The following is a 12,880-nucleotide window of genomic DNA, read 5'->3' as shown; positions in this document are numbered from 1 at the left end:
TCGGAACTGTAATCATGCCTTTTACTTGTGTAGATGGAAGACAGAGAGAGGGTGTATATGTAGAAACTAGCCTCCTGCCCAAAGTTGAAAATTACACTTGTTGCTCCAGACATATCTGCTGTCACTGGCATGTGGCCCTTGGAAGGTCAGCCAGAAGGGTATGTGGCCCTTAGTCTTGCAAATGTTATCCACCCCTGTTTAGAGTCATGTCCAAGCCAGTCCCACATCCCTGCCATAATCAGTCGGGATTGGATGAGAACCATCAAACTGAAGCTCAACCCAAACACAATTAATAGGTTGTTCCTCTGTCCAGATGAGTAGTGTTTAACTGGGGTGGGGTGGGGCTAACTCCCCCTAAAGCTGGGTGGGCAATCTTTTTGGACTTCCTTTCTTTTTTACTACAACCTCAAGATTTACCGGGACGTGGATGGTGCTGTGGGTTAAACCACAGAGCCTAGGACTTGCCAATCAGGAGGTCAGTGGTTCGAATCCCCGCGACGGGGTGAGCTCCCGTTGCTTGGTCCCTGCTCCTGCCAAGTTCAAAAGCACTTCAAAGTGCAAGTAGATAAATAGGTACCACTCCGGCGGGAAGGTAAATGGCGTTTCCGTGTGCTGCTCTGGTTCGCCAGAAGCGGCTTAGTCATGCTGGCCACATGACCCGGAAGCTGTACTATGGTTCCCTCGGCCAATAAAGTGAGATGAGCACTGCAACCCCAGAGTCGGTCATGACTGGACCTAATGGTCAGGGGTCCCTTTATCTTTACGAAGATGTAATGGTTATATGGGGTTGCTCGTGCGTAAGTTGCCGCCACTCCTGGCTAGGTAGCCTGGTTAAACCTTTCCTGGCTGGATAGCCCTTCACTTTGTGGCTGTTCAGTCGCTAGCAGAATCCGTCAGTGGGCGTTTCTTGAACTTCTTCCAGCAAAGAAGTTCTTTGACGCCAAGTCTACGCCTACTTTCCCTGCACGGAAGTCTTCTGCGCAGGGCGGGTGTGGGTAGCAGAGGACCTGTGCTCTCCCCGCTGGTCTCCAGCGAAGAGTCCGGGAGCCCTCTCTCCGATTCCCCCATCCGCCCCCCCTTTATCCCTGGTGTTACGCTGATTTCCTTCCCCAGCCGCTGAGTCCCCTCTCTCCCTGCTTGGCCCTTCTCTGGCATCGCTTGGGAGCCCTGCCTCCACTTCTGGCTCCGATGTCAGTTCCCTGACACAAGATTTACCAACCAGAGCCAGGGCAAGGAAACACAGGTCACACCAGACCATACACTTAAAGCATGGCTTCCTCCTCTCTCACAAACATGATTACCAGCACCCTTAACAAACTACAGTTCCAAAGATTATTTAGGGGAATGCCATGCACATTAAATTATGTGACCACAGCTAAAATTAAATAGCAGGGGGGCCCTAAGCATGTTCTGAGCAGAGGAATCTGTTTTCAGAACCAAAACTGAATGGAGCTCATAGTTTCTCACACAAAAAAACCCCACTCCTAGAAAAAATCATTTTGTTGCTGCTGTTGTTAAAAAACCCTAAGAAACCCTGACCAGTCCTGCAAACCACCTACCATAGATAGAGATCTACCAGCAGATCCTGAGCTATCTTCTACCCAACCCTGAACTGAAGGATTAAGTTCATAGCTTCAGAGTACTCTTGAATCCAAGACAGACACTCAAGGTGCAAGTGGTCTCAGTGTCACAGGGTGCCTTTGACCTGTGTAGCCCAGCTATGCCCCTTTATAACCAAATAACCTGGTTTCTGTGGCCCATGCTCAGGTAAATATCCTGTTTAGATTACTACAGTGCTGCCTTGGAAAACAGGGCAGAAACTTCAGGTGTGCAAAATGTGGCAACAAGGCTACTAACTGAAAGCATCCATCATGCACATATCACATTGGTCCTTCAATGGCATTCAGTTTGCTTCCAGGCTCAGTTAAAGTACTGACTTTAACCTATATAGCTTGGTACACCCCTGTACCTAATGAAAGGCCTCTTCCTATGAGTTCCTAATGGAGCCCCAAGATAATCTACACAGGACCTCCTCAGGGCGCGCCCTCCTTCTGAAGGTAGCAATAAAAGGGAGGGCTTTCTCAGTCATTCCTACCCCGTTACATAGACTTCATACAGGTTTCTGCCATACAACCAACAAGGCAATTGGGATCTTTCATAGGTGTGATTATTGTTGTGGCCACTCTCTGCTGTATACTTCCATGCAGGAATTCCTACACCAGCCTTTGCCAACCTGGTGTCCTCCATATGTTAGGACCACAACACCCATCAGCTCAGACTGAGCACATGGGAGTCATAGTCCAAAATTTAGAGGGCACCAAGTTGGTGAAGGCTAGCCTACCCATAGATCAACAGCAATTGAATATTCATACATTTTACTGTGCACACTGTATTCTGGGCAGCTTTCAACAGTTTTTAAAAAGATATAACCCAACAAAAATTAAGAAGCAAAATTATGTCATTTCTCTCAGTTCCCTTGAAAAAATTATGACCTGCACTCAGCTAAGCTCTCATACAGTCTGGAGAAAAACCTTTGTTTTCTGGTCTTTTGTCATCTCATCTTGGCCTTCTGATCTCTGCCCAGTACCCTGATGCCAAAACCAGTCACCTCTCACCTCCCTGCACCGTGCTGCAGCCTTCAATAACCTCCAGAGGAGCTTACAATCTAGGTTTTGACACAAGAGTAACAGGGGCAAGGACCTATTCTATTGCATTAAGAACAAAAACGCCTGCTGGATCAGGCCAATGGCCCATCTAGGGCAGCATCCTGATCTCAGTGGCCAACTAGATGGCTGTGGGAAACCTGCAAGCACAAGACTACTCTGCCCTCCTGTGGCTTCCAACAACTGGAAGGTAAAGCACCATGTGCACAGATGGTGCTGGATAAAAGAATAATACCTTTTTAAAGAAGAAGAAGAGAAGGCAGCAGATTAAGCCAACCTAAAAACACAGGAATTCACCACAGGTTCCACAGCCGTAATTCCAAATGAAAAGGAGCACATGGACACTGCCTATAGGTTAGTCATGGCTCTCTGCACTGTTCTCCTCCAACAGGTTAGCCACCAAACAGCTAACTTGATGAAAGGCACCGGGAATTAAAACAGTGTGGGGTATTGTTAGGGAGTGTCGAACTAGGAGCAGTTATAGTGTACTAGTTTACACATAGTTATAGTATACTAGTTTACACATAGTTTGCAGCACAGTCTAATTGTTCTTGACACAAAATGCCTTTTACTTATGGTCACTGATCTAAGCAATAGACGTTACTATACATCATTTCATATCTGTAACAAATTGTAATTACTTTGAGACAACTTAGTTGATATATTCAGGAACATTTATCTGCTTATTGTTGTTTTATTTTCAGTTTTATGTAGCTGCTGCGTGTCATATGCTTTAATGTAAACAAAGATATATCTAAATGCAACCACGTTAAATAACTTAGAGATGAAAATGAATAAAAACGATGTTACCAAATAAAAAACACAGCACCTTAAACTGGGCCAGAAACAAACAGGCAGCCAGTACAACTGATGCAGACCACGTGCAGTATGGTTTGAGCCCCTGGCTCCTACAAGTATTCTGGCTACCTACATTCTGCAACAAGTTTCTGAACTGTCTTTAAAGACAGCCTCATGTAAAGCACGTTATGTAAAGCAACATAAAAACTGCCCTGTTGGATCAGGCCAATGGCCCATCTAATCCAGCCTCCTGTTCTCATAACTGACTGAACAGAGGTCCTAATGGGAAGTCTGGAAGCAGGATTAGAGCACAAGAGCACTTTCCCTTCTGTAACTTCCATTCAGAAACATTTACTGCCTCCAACTGTGAAGACAGAGCATAGCTATCATGCCTTGCAATGACTGACAGCCTTATCCTCCTCCGTGAATTTATACGATCCTATTTTAAAGCCCTCCAAGTTGGTGGCCATCACTACAAGGCAGAAAAAATAGCTCTTTTTCTCTGTCCTGAGTCTTACCACATTCAGTTTCACCAGATGAACCAGGTTCTAACACTGAGGAGGAGAAAAACCTCTCTGCTGTCTCCACGCTATACATAACTTTATGAAGCAGTACCATGCTCTCCCCACCACCTTTTACACATCTTTTGCCCCCAACACGCCCAAATGCTGTAACATTTTCTCATTGGGATATTTACTAAAACCACCAAATGCACGCATGAACAGCTTGTTATCTCTACATCCACTGAATGAGGATCAACGGCAAGTAACCTCACAATGATTAGTCTTTCTGAACTCCTGCAACAGCCTAGAAATTATTGTGATAAAACCTTGTCAAGAAACCCCAAAACAGTGCTTTGTTCTCAAAACCTTGCATTGCACAGCAATAAAGTGTTCCAAAAAACACACAATGGGCAGCATATGCCTTTCATGTGGAAGGTCCCAGGTTCAATCCCTCTAGTGAACTGGGAAGGGGAGTTAACCAAATAAGTTGCTCTAGTCTGAAGGTCATCAACTTGATGCCCATGGGTGCACATGCACTCACAGAGCCTTGTCTGGTGCCCACATGTTCCCCTCCCTGCTCTGAAACTAAGCTGCATTCTATAGGAGTCAATAGGAAATGTGCTGGGCATTTATTTGTTTTATTTCACCAAATTTATATACCTCTTGATTGTAAAAACAACACAAAAGCACCCTCAAAGCAGTTCACAAAAAGAATAAAACAATGATAGTATCAGGAGAGAAAAATCAGTTAAAAGTGACCTACAACATTCAAATCATTAAAAACCAATAGATGAAGACACATATCAACACTCTATGTACCTGGGTTGGCTTGCCTGAACAAAATGTTTAAAGAAAGAGCTTGAAATAAGACAGCGAAGGTGCCTTCCCTTTGGAAGAGAGTTCCAAAGTGTGAGGGCTGCTAAAAGATTGATTTATTACAAATGCAGAGTGATCACTGTATGGCACCTGTAACAATGCCAGTTCCACAGATGGAAAAAGTTGTGTGGGCACATGTGGGGTAGAGCGTTCTTGCAGGTATGTACTTGGTTGCAGTGTGTGTGGTGCCCACAGCATTTTCTCTGGCTTGTAGATGTGCCCATGGGCAAAAAAAGTCTGGCAAACTCTAGTCTCTTGATCATTTTGATTGCCCTTTTCCTACACATTTTCCAGCTATACATGGTTTTCTTTGAAGTATGAAGACCGAAACTGTACACAGTACTCCAAGAGCAGCCACAACATAGATTTGTTCAACAGCGTTATGATAGAGGCAGATTTGTTTTCGGTCCCTTTTGTAATGATTCCTAACAGAGAATTTGCCTTCCACAGCTGCCACACTTTCGGTCAACATTTTCATCAAGCTATTCACCATGATCTTGATGAATAGTCATGACAACCAAGATTCCTGGTCAGTCACCTCAAATTCAGACCTCATTAGCAAAATATGTTAAGTTAGGATTCTTTGCCGCAGTGTGCAGCATTTTACACCTGCCTACACTGAATTGCATGTGCCTTTACAATGTCCCATTACAATAATGGACATAACCAACTGAAGTGTCATTGAGTCAAGACTGGAATTCTTGAGATACAGTGGCAATTGACAAACTAGCTAAGGCTGGGGAGGAAATCACACCTATCCACCAATAAAACCTGCATCTATGTAATAACATTAGAAGCAGCCTTATACAGAGTCAGGCCAATGGTCCATGCAGCTCAGTACTGCCTAAACTGCCTGGCAGCCACTCTACAAAATTTCAGATAGAAGGAAATCTCAGCCATACCTGGAGATGCTGGGGACTGAACCTGGATCCTTCTGCATGCAAGGCAGGTGCTCTGCCACTGAGTTACAGCTCTTCAGAGAGGAAGCACATGTCCAGATGCATCCCCAAAGCGCATAGCTAGCCCTTAAGGGACAGTGCAATGCCATCCAGAAACATTTGTACACCTCCATGCATATCAGTGACCCACAACACTTCCTCCACTTTGTATTGGTTTAATTGCAGCTTGTTTGCCCTCACCCACACCAAAATGCCTCCGTACACCTGCTCAGGGTTTCTGCCACCCGCTTGGGATCGGAAGATGGAAAGCACAACCAGACACTTCTCACTAAACAGAGGTGCAAAGTACGGCCCAAGAGAAGTTAGTATATGTGGCTTTAATTGTGCAAACTCGTACTCCCAAGAGCTCTTGTTCTTCTCATCTCCCAAATGCTGCAGCTACGGTTCTGCCTCCTATCCCCCCCGCTTTTTTCCCAATGGTTCTCTTCTCTATCCTTTCGTAACTGTGTGCAGTGAAGGAGGACTAAATGGTGTAGCCCTTGCAGTGAAAGAGGGCTAGAAAAAGGACCAGTGAAGAAAATGGTTCGCTCAGTGTTCTGTAGTGCCCAAAGGTGTTCAGGGATTCCATGCAATGAGATACCTGAAAATGTTTGTTTGTTTTTGGCGAGACTTTCATATACGGCATGGAGAAGATGCACGAAAGATTGAACAAGCTTGTTTCCTGCTGCTCCAGAGGGTAGGACCCAAACAAATGGATTCACGCTACAAGAAAGGACAATTCGATTAAACATTAGTAAGGACTTTGTGACAGTGAGAGCAGTTCAGTAGTGGGATGGAGCCTCCATCACTGGGGTTTTAAAAGAGAGTTTTATCAGGGATTCTTTAGTTGTGATTCCTGCATTGCAGGGGTTTAGATGTCACTTGGGGTCTCTTCCAACTCTACAATCCTAATAAGTCTACAGAGAATGACTTTTCGATATTTTGCATACATAAATGGGATTAGATTTTTTTAAAAAAAAATCTTCAAAGGTTTAGAGACAGCTCCCACTGCAGCATCTATCCCCAAAACTTCACCTTCAGTAAACAAGAACTGATTATCACCTTTTGAAAATTTGACTATATTGTGAATGCTAAACCCCTTTTGAAATGCCTGGCACCACATACATGGTTACCTTCCAGATGAAAATAGGTACCACGTTAGATTGAGCTGCTTCCCAGTATTCCTTTAGTCGTATTGTCTAAAGCCATGAATGGGCTGTAAATTGCAATTGCTAATCAGCAATGGCATTCTGATTGCTTCACACACCAATTTTAAGGTCTTTAAACTGCTGCCACCAACTCACCTGAAGTGCAGACCCAAAAACGATAGGCAATATGAGGGGGAGTTAGTTTTGTGGAGCCTTCTGCTTCTTCATAGTTACAGAAATTTTCCTTGAGGCATTGATAGATTTTGGATCAGATTATGCCCAACAAGTCTTCAGGAAGGAATACAAAAAGGCACTTGGGAGGAAGGGAAGCAGATCAAAATTTAACAAATATGGAACAATGGATATTGTATTTCCAAGAAAGTAGGATCAGCTACATTCTGTAAAGATTTGAAAATCTGAGCCTGCAACCCTAACTGAAATTACCTGGGAGTAAGCCCCATTGAATCCAATAGGACTTACTGCTTAATAGCCATGGTCTTCATTACCTTCTCTTAGATACAAATGAATTTCAAGAAAGGGCAATGGACATTTGCAGCTTGCCCGAATAAGAGGATGAAAAATTTAAATCCTCTGGTTAAAAGAAATCCTTCTACTGAATGCTCTCATTCCAATAAAATTCTACGTATGAAACATGCACCATGGCAATTAAAGCAGAATATAGTTCAAGATCCTATTGGCATGGACAATATCGTGAATAAAATGTTCCGAGCAGCATCAATAATGAAAAGTCACACAACAGCCTTTTAAACATAATAAACACTTTGTAAGGAGAGTCCCAAACAAATGGAGAAACAGGCAAACCTCTCTGGTGCTATCTCGTTTTGGCTAGAAAAAGTACAGTTGAACCGTCTTTGTTGTAAGCCAGATGTATGAAAAGATAATGTGCAACTGACTTGCTCAATGACCATCCTTTGGCTAACGCTTTGAGGATAATTATTCACTGGAACTGCCCCTGCAAGCCAAGAGCCCCAAATATATGTAGCCTTGCACGGCCCATTGCCATTTTCAATGTCAATAATCAAGACACAGACCAATGGAGAATGACTGTCAACATGAATTCTAAAGCGTGTGTGTGTGTGTGTGTGTGTGTGTGTGTGTGTGTAGGATAGGCACTCCTTTCTCCAAAGTTAGGATTTGGGGGTAGAAGATTCTAATACAGGTAAGAGAGATTCAGAGTGTGCAAGTTAAGTTTATTCTCTCCTAGAAATGAAACAAAAGCAGTGGTGCATAGCAGATTTATTCACTGAACAGGTTGATTCAACAGAGACGCAGCACGTCAGACCCTACTCATGTGCTTACATAATTGTTGACTATTTAACCAGTCTGTTCTTTTGTCAAATATTTGTTTTTAAAAAGCAGTGCACTGATGATTGCCATTTTCTGCATTGGCCCATATATTCAGTCCCACTATATTCCAGTCAGCTCAAAGTCAAAACTGGATCTTCTCTGGATTTTGTTACTGATAAATAACATAAGATGAGCCCTGCTGGATCTGGCCAGGGGCCCATCTGATCCAGCATCCTGTTCTTATAGTGGCCAAGCAGATGCCTGTGGGAAGTCCACAAGATCCCCCCTTCCCAAACTCCAATATATTGTGTGAAGAAAATGCCAATTCCACACCATACATTTAAAGCATTATGATACCACTTTATAGAGTCATGGCTTCCTACAAAGAATCCTGGGGGCTGTAGTTTGCTAAAGGTTGAGCATGGCGTAGCTCCCATGCAGCTACCCCCACCCCATCAAGTAAATATATAAAAAATACTTAACTAACTGACCAATCACGTCACAGATAGCTCAATTCTCCCCTCCCCCACCAACATAAATCCTGGCTACGCCCATGGTGCTGAGAGACGTTAGGAGACCCATTCCCCTCAAAAAGGTACATTTCCCACAATCCCTGTGAAGAGGGGCTGATTGTTAAAGCACTCTGAAAACTGTAGCTCTAGGAACCTAAGAACAAGTTTCTTCTAATAAAGCATTACCTGTGGACACCACAGTCAGGCCTTTGCCAACCAGGGGCCCTCCAAATGTTTTGGACTCCCATCAGCACCTGCCAGCACAGTGGCCTGTACTGTTTGTAGTCCAAACCACATGGGGAAAACACCAGGTTCAGAAAGGCTACCTTTTAGGCAATGATAACTCGTCGGAACGCAGTCCATTGAATGGTTTCAGAACCTTTTGATGGAAAACAAACAGAAGTCACTCCCTCGATAGGATAGGTATTTTACATGCATCACATACTCCAAGCCCATTGAAAAGAGTAAGCTACAAAACATAAAATACCACCTGCCCCCCACCAAATATGTATAGTTCACTTACTAGCAATCAGGCTGGCATACACAAACACACACACAGTTGGCTAGGTGACTACTACAAGGCAACACTGAAGTTCTGTCAATAGGTGTCTAAATAACATAGGAAGTTGCCTTTTACCAAGTCATCCCACTTGGTCCATCTTGCTCAGTAGTGTCCACCGTGACTGGCAGCAGCTATCCGTGGTTTCAGGCAGAAGCCATTCTCAACTGTGCCTAGAGATGCCAGGGCTTGAACATGGCACCTTCTGCAGGCAGAGCGGATGCTCTGCCACCAAAGCAAGGGTTTTTGTAGTTAGGAAGGGAACGTGGCTATGGAGAAAAGCTAGCAGGGCACTGGGGAAAGGGGTAGAAAAAGCTATAAAAAGAAAAGTGAAACATGACCACAGAACGAGTCCCCACCACCACCACCAAAAAAATACCACACACATATCTTCTGGCTCTCTGCACAGTTCTTCAATTAATGTGAACATACAGAATTCACTGGGAGCAGAAAGAAATATCTTCAGTAGGAACTACATTTATCTAGGTGGCACTTAAGACAATGTCTGTGAACCCTTTACTGCATCATTAAGCTTCTGCAGAGCTGCTCTGACATGCTGTTATCATATCACCTGAAATTAGTACTGTATAGTTAATAAAAGAACCACCACCAAAAGTCCATGATCAATATTCACACAGGTGAAATGCACTTTGCAAGCCAAAGCCCTCTTCTTGTGTGGCACATGTGCACAAGCAGTCAATAAATTTAGGCATCAAACTAAAGAACGTGAAGGATAAAAGCCCAATTTCCAATTTCTCACTGGACAGATGGTTAATTATATTCATAGCTGCGTTTCTCACTTGGGAAGAGTTTCAGATAGTCAACCAGCATTGTCCAATTACCCTGTTTAATATGGGAAGTGACAATAAACTTTAATGTTTTTAGGGTCTTCTGGCCATTCCTTGGTCACTACACCCCCCCCCCCAATAAAGTAATTCTCTCCCTCATTAAAACCTTATCTGCAGTAAACAAGAAGCACAGAGTCATGTGCTGGCCAGTGTGTAAAAAGAATAAGATGGCAAGGAAGGATCACTTAGTGACCTCTTTCCTTTTCATAATGTGGAGCAGTTCTCAGTTGCTACCTAAAGCAAATTGCTGACCAACAGAGGAGCGACCCCTGCAATAGGGAAATCCACTTCCAGCACTGAACACACACAGTGCTTTAATTCAAAAATTTAGCAGAACACTAAATTCCTAAGCATGAACCATGAAATAAATAATCACACCCCTGGCGAAGAACCATCTGATAAACATTTTTCTCTGCACACAAATAAAGTGGGCATTATCCTTCTCACGAAATGGCTAAAAATGCTGCTGCATTTAACTTTTGAAAGCCTACAGGATGTCAAGAAGGAGGTATCTTGAAATCTTTAATTCAGGGGCCTATAATTTCATCCCCAAATCAGCAGATTCCATGCATCCACGCACAGAGAAACATCCAATTTGGAGCACTCATTCACTTTTGGGCAAGCCAGCATTTTCAATGCCATGCATACACACACACACACACACACACACATGCACACACAGTCTCTCTTTTTTTTCTACCCTCTCCCCACCCAGGGGACCATACATTAAAATAGCTGCTAATTAATTATGGTAACCTCTGGCCCCTGCATTCCACAGAAAACCAGCAAGGAGGATTCAGGTTTTAAAGCAGCCCGCATTTAACAAAGGGGGGGATGATATGTGATTTTGATTCTATTCTCTTCCCCCCTTCTTTTTTGACAGATTTTCTAAAAAGAGATGTATGAACTTAAAACACCATGCGCTCCCCCACCATCTTCGTACGCTCCCCCCTCCTTTCCTTTCAACCCTTTACAATCCCCCTCGCGCTCACCGCCCTGGATCGGAGGTATTTTGATTGGCACAATTTATGCTTCAATTCTGGCGGACACCCCCCACCCAGCAACCCAGACCTGCAGGCTCTCTCCTAAGAGAGAGAGAGCGAGAGAAAGCAAAGCCATTCCTAGCCATCATCTGCCCCCACAAACACGCGCGCGCGCGCGCGCATCCCTGCAGCTTATTTGGCCTCCTCTCCGTATTAAAAAAAGAGAGCCGAGGTGGGGGGCCCTCCCTCGAAGGATTGCAGTGCTCGGGCTGCATCAGCGCTCCCCTCCCCTCCTTCCTGGTCTGATGCAGCTGCAGCGCCAAGCAAGCCTTAGAGAAGAGCCGCCGCTGTCCCCGCCGGATTCGCACAAAAGGGTCTACCCACCCTGAGTAGGCGACGCCTTGATACGAGAATGGGGAAGGGGGGAAAAAAAGCTTACCTTGGAGCGAAGGAGGCGGAGAGGCCTGCCCGGGCAGGGGCTGCTCCACAGCAGGCGTGAGAGCGAGTCTGTGGTGGCGGCGGCGGCGGCTGCTGCTGCTGCGGCACTCAGGACTGCCGCCGCTTCTCCATGAGCCCGGCGCTCCAGCGCGTGCAGGTGGACGCGCCTTCCTCTCCTGCTGCCTCTGCTGGTGCCTCTGCTGCTGCCGCCGCCGCCGCCACCTACTCCTCCTCTGGGAGGAGAAAAGGATAGAGATGGAGATGATGGAGCCGCCGGCGCGGCTCGTGCGGCACGAGGGTCCCCGCAGTTGTGCCAGCCGGCGCCCGCAAGCTTCGGCCCCGCGCAGCTCCCGCCGGCCGGGCAGGAAGGGGGGCGCGCCTGCTCCTCCTGCCGCTACTACTACTGCCGCCGCCGCCGCTGCCTCCTCCTCCTCCTCGCCGCCGCCGCCTTCCTCCTCCTCCGCGGCTGCTGGGGCTTCCTCGCCTCCTCCGCCTCCCCCACCCGGGTTGCTTTTGCCCATTCAGAAGGTGCCTAATGCGCCGCCGCCGCCGCCGCCGCTGCCATTGTTGCCTCAGCCGCGCCGCTCTCCGTCTCGCTCTCACGGGCAGATGAGGCTTCCCTTCGCCCGCTAGGCAGGCAGAGCCGGCGCTCGCTTTTCTGCCTCTCCCTCTCTCCCCACACCCCCTTAATACTATGAAGTCTCTCTCCTCTCTTCACTCGCAGTCTTTCCTCCTCCTCCTCCTCCACCCCACTGAAAAGCGGCGCGCGCAACGACGCGCGGCCACCTGGCATATAAAGGGCGCGCAACCCCCGGCGCTCTGGAGGCGCGCTTGGAGGAGGCTGCGGCGCAGGCAGCGGTAGCTGCACAACCGAGCGCGCGCCAGCGGCGACCCTGCGCTACCTGCTCTCCGCCGCCGCTCCCGTTTCCCGTGAGCTGCATTGCCGCCGCCACAGGGTATTGATCACAGAGGAGAGCAGAAAGTTCTGAAATTGGAGGGGCCGCTCCTAGGAATGGCCCTTTTCCTCAAAGCCGCTCGAAGCAACGGCAGCGTAAGGCGACGGCAGCAACTACGGCGGCTCTTTCGTCTCCAAGCGCAGCTCCTGCCTTACCTCGTATTTATATTAAAATGGGTTTAGGAAGCTATCTCGTTCGTGCCAAGTTAGGACACTCGTTCATCTAGATCAGCGTTACCTGCGCTAACTGCAGAGCCTGTGTGGTGCAGTGGTTAGAGTGCTGGACTATGATCTGAGGGGCCGGGGTTCAATCCCCACACGGACATGAAGGTCACTGGGTCACCTTGGGCC

At 46.4% G+C, this 12,880-nt stretch overlaps 1 protein-coding gene across 2 annotated transcripts in view; it reads right to left on the bottom strand.

Moving 5' to 3' along the window:
* Positions 1 to 12,498, bottom strand: part of NEXMIF (neurite extension and migration factor) — a 220,888-nt gene extending 208,390 nt beyond the window's left edge. For both annotated transcript variants that reach the window (XM_083722039.1, XM_083722040.1), the window contains exon 1: positions 11,576 to 12,498. The gene's annotated coding sequence lies outside the window, so the exon portion shown is untranslated. The remainder of the gene's footprint in view (positions 1 to 11,575) is intronic.
* Positions 12,499 to 12,880: the final 382 nt, after the last annotated feature.

The sequence above is a fragment of the Podarcis gaigeae genome, assembly GCF_964106915.1.
Source record: "Podarcis gaigeae genome assembly, chromosome: Z".
In the NCBI taxonomy this organism is placed as follows: Eukaryota; Metazoa; Chordata; class Lepidosauria; order Squamata; family Lacertidae; genus Podarcis; species Podarcis gaigeae.
The sequence above is the reverse complement of the archived record's forward strand: the minus strand, read 5'-3'. Positions and strand labels throughout refer to the sequence as shown.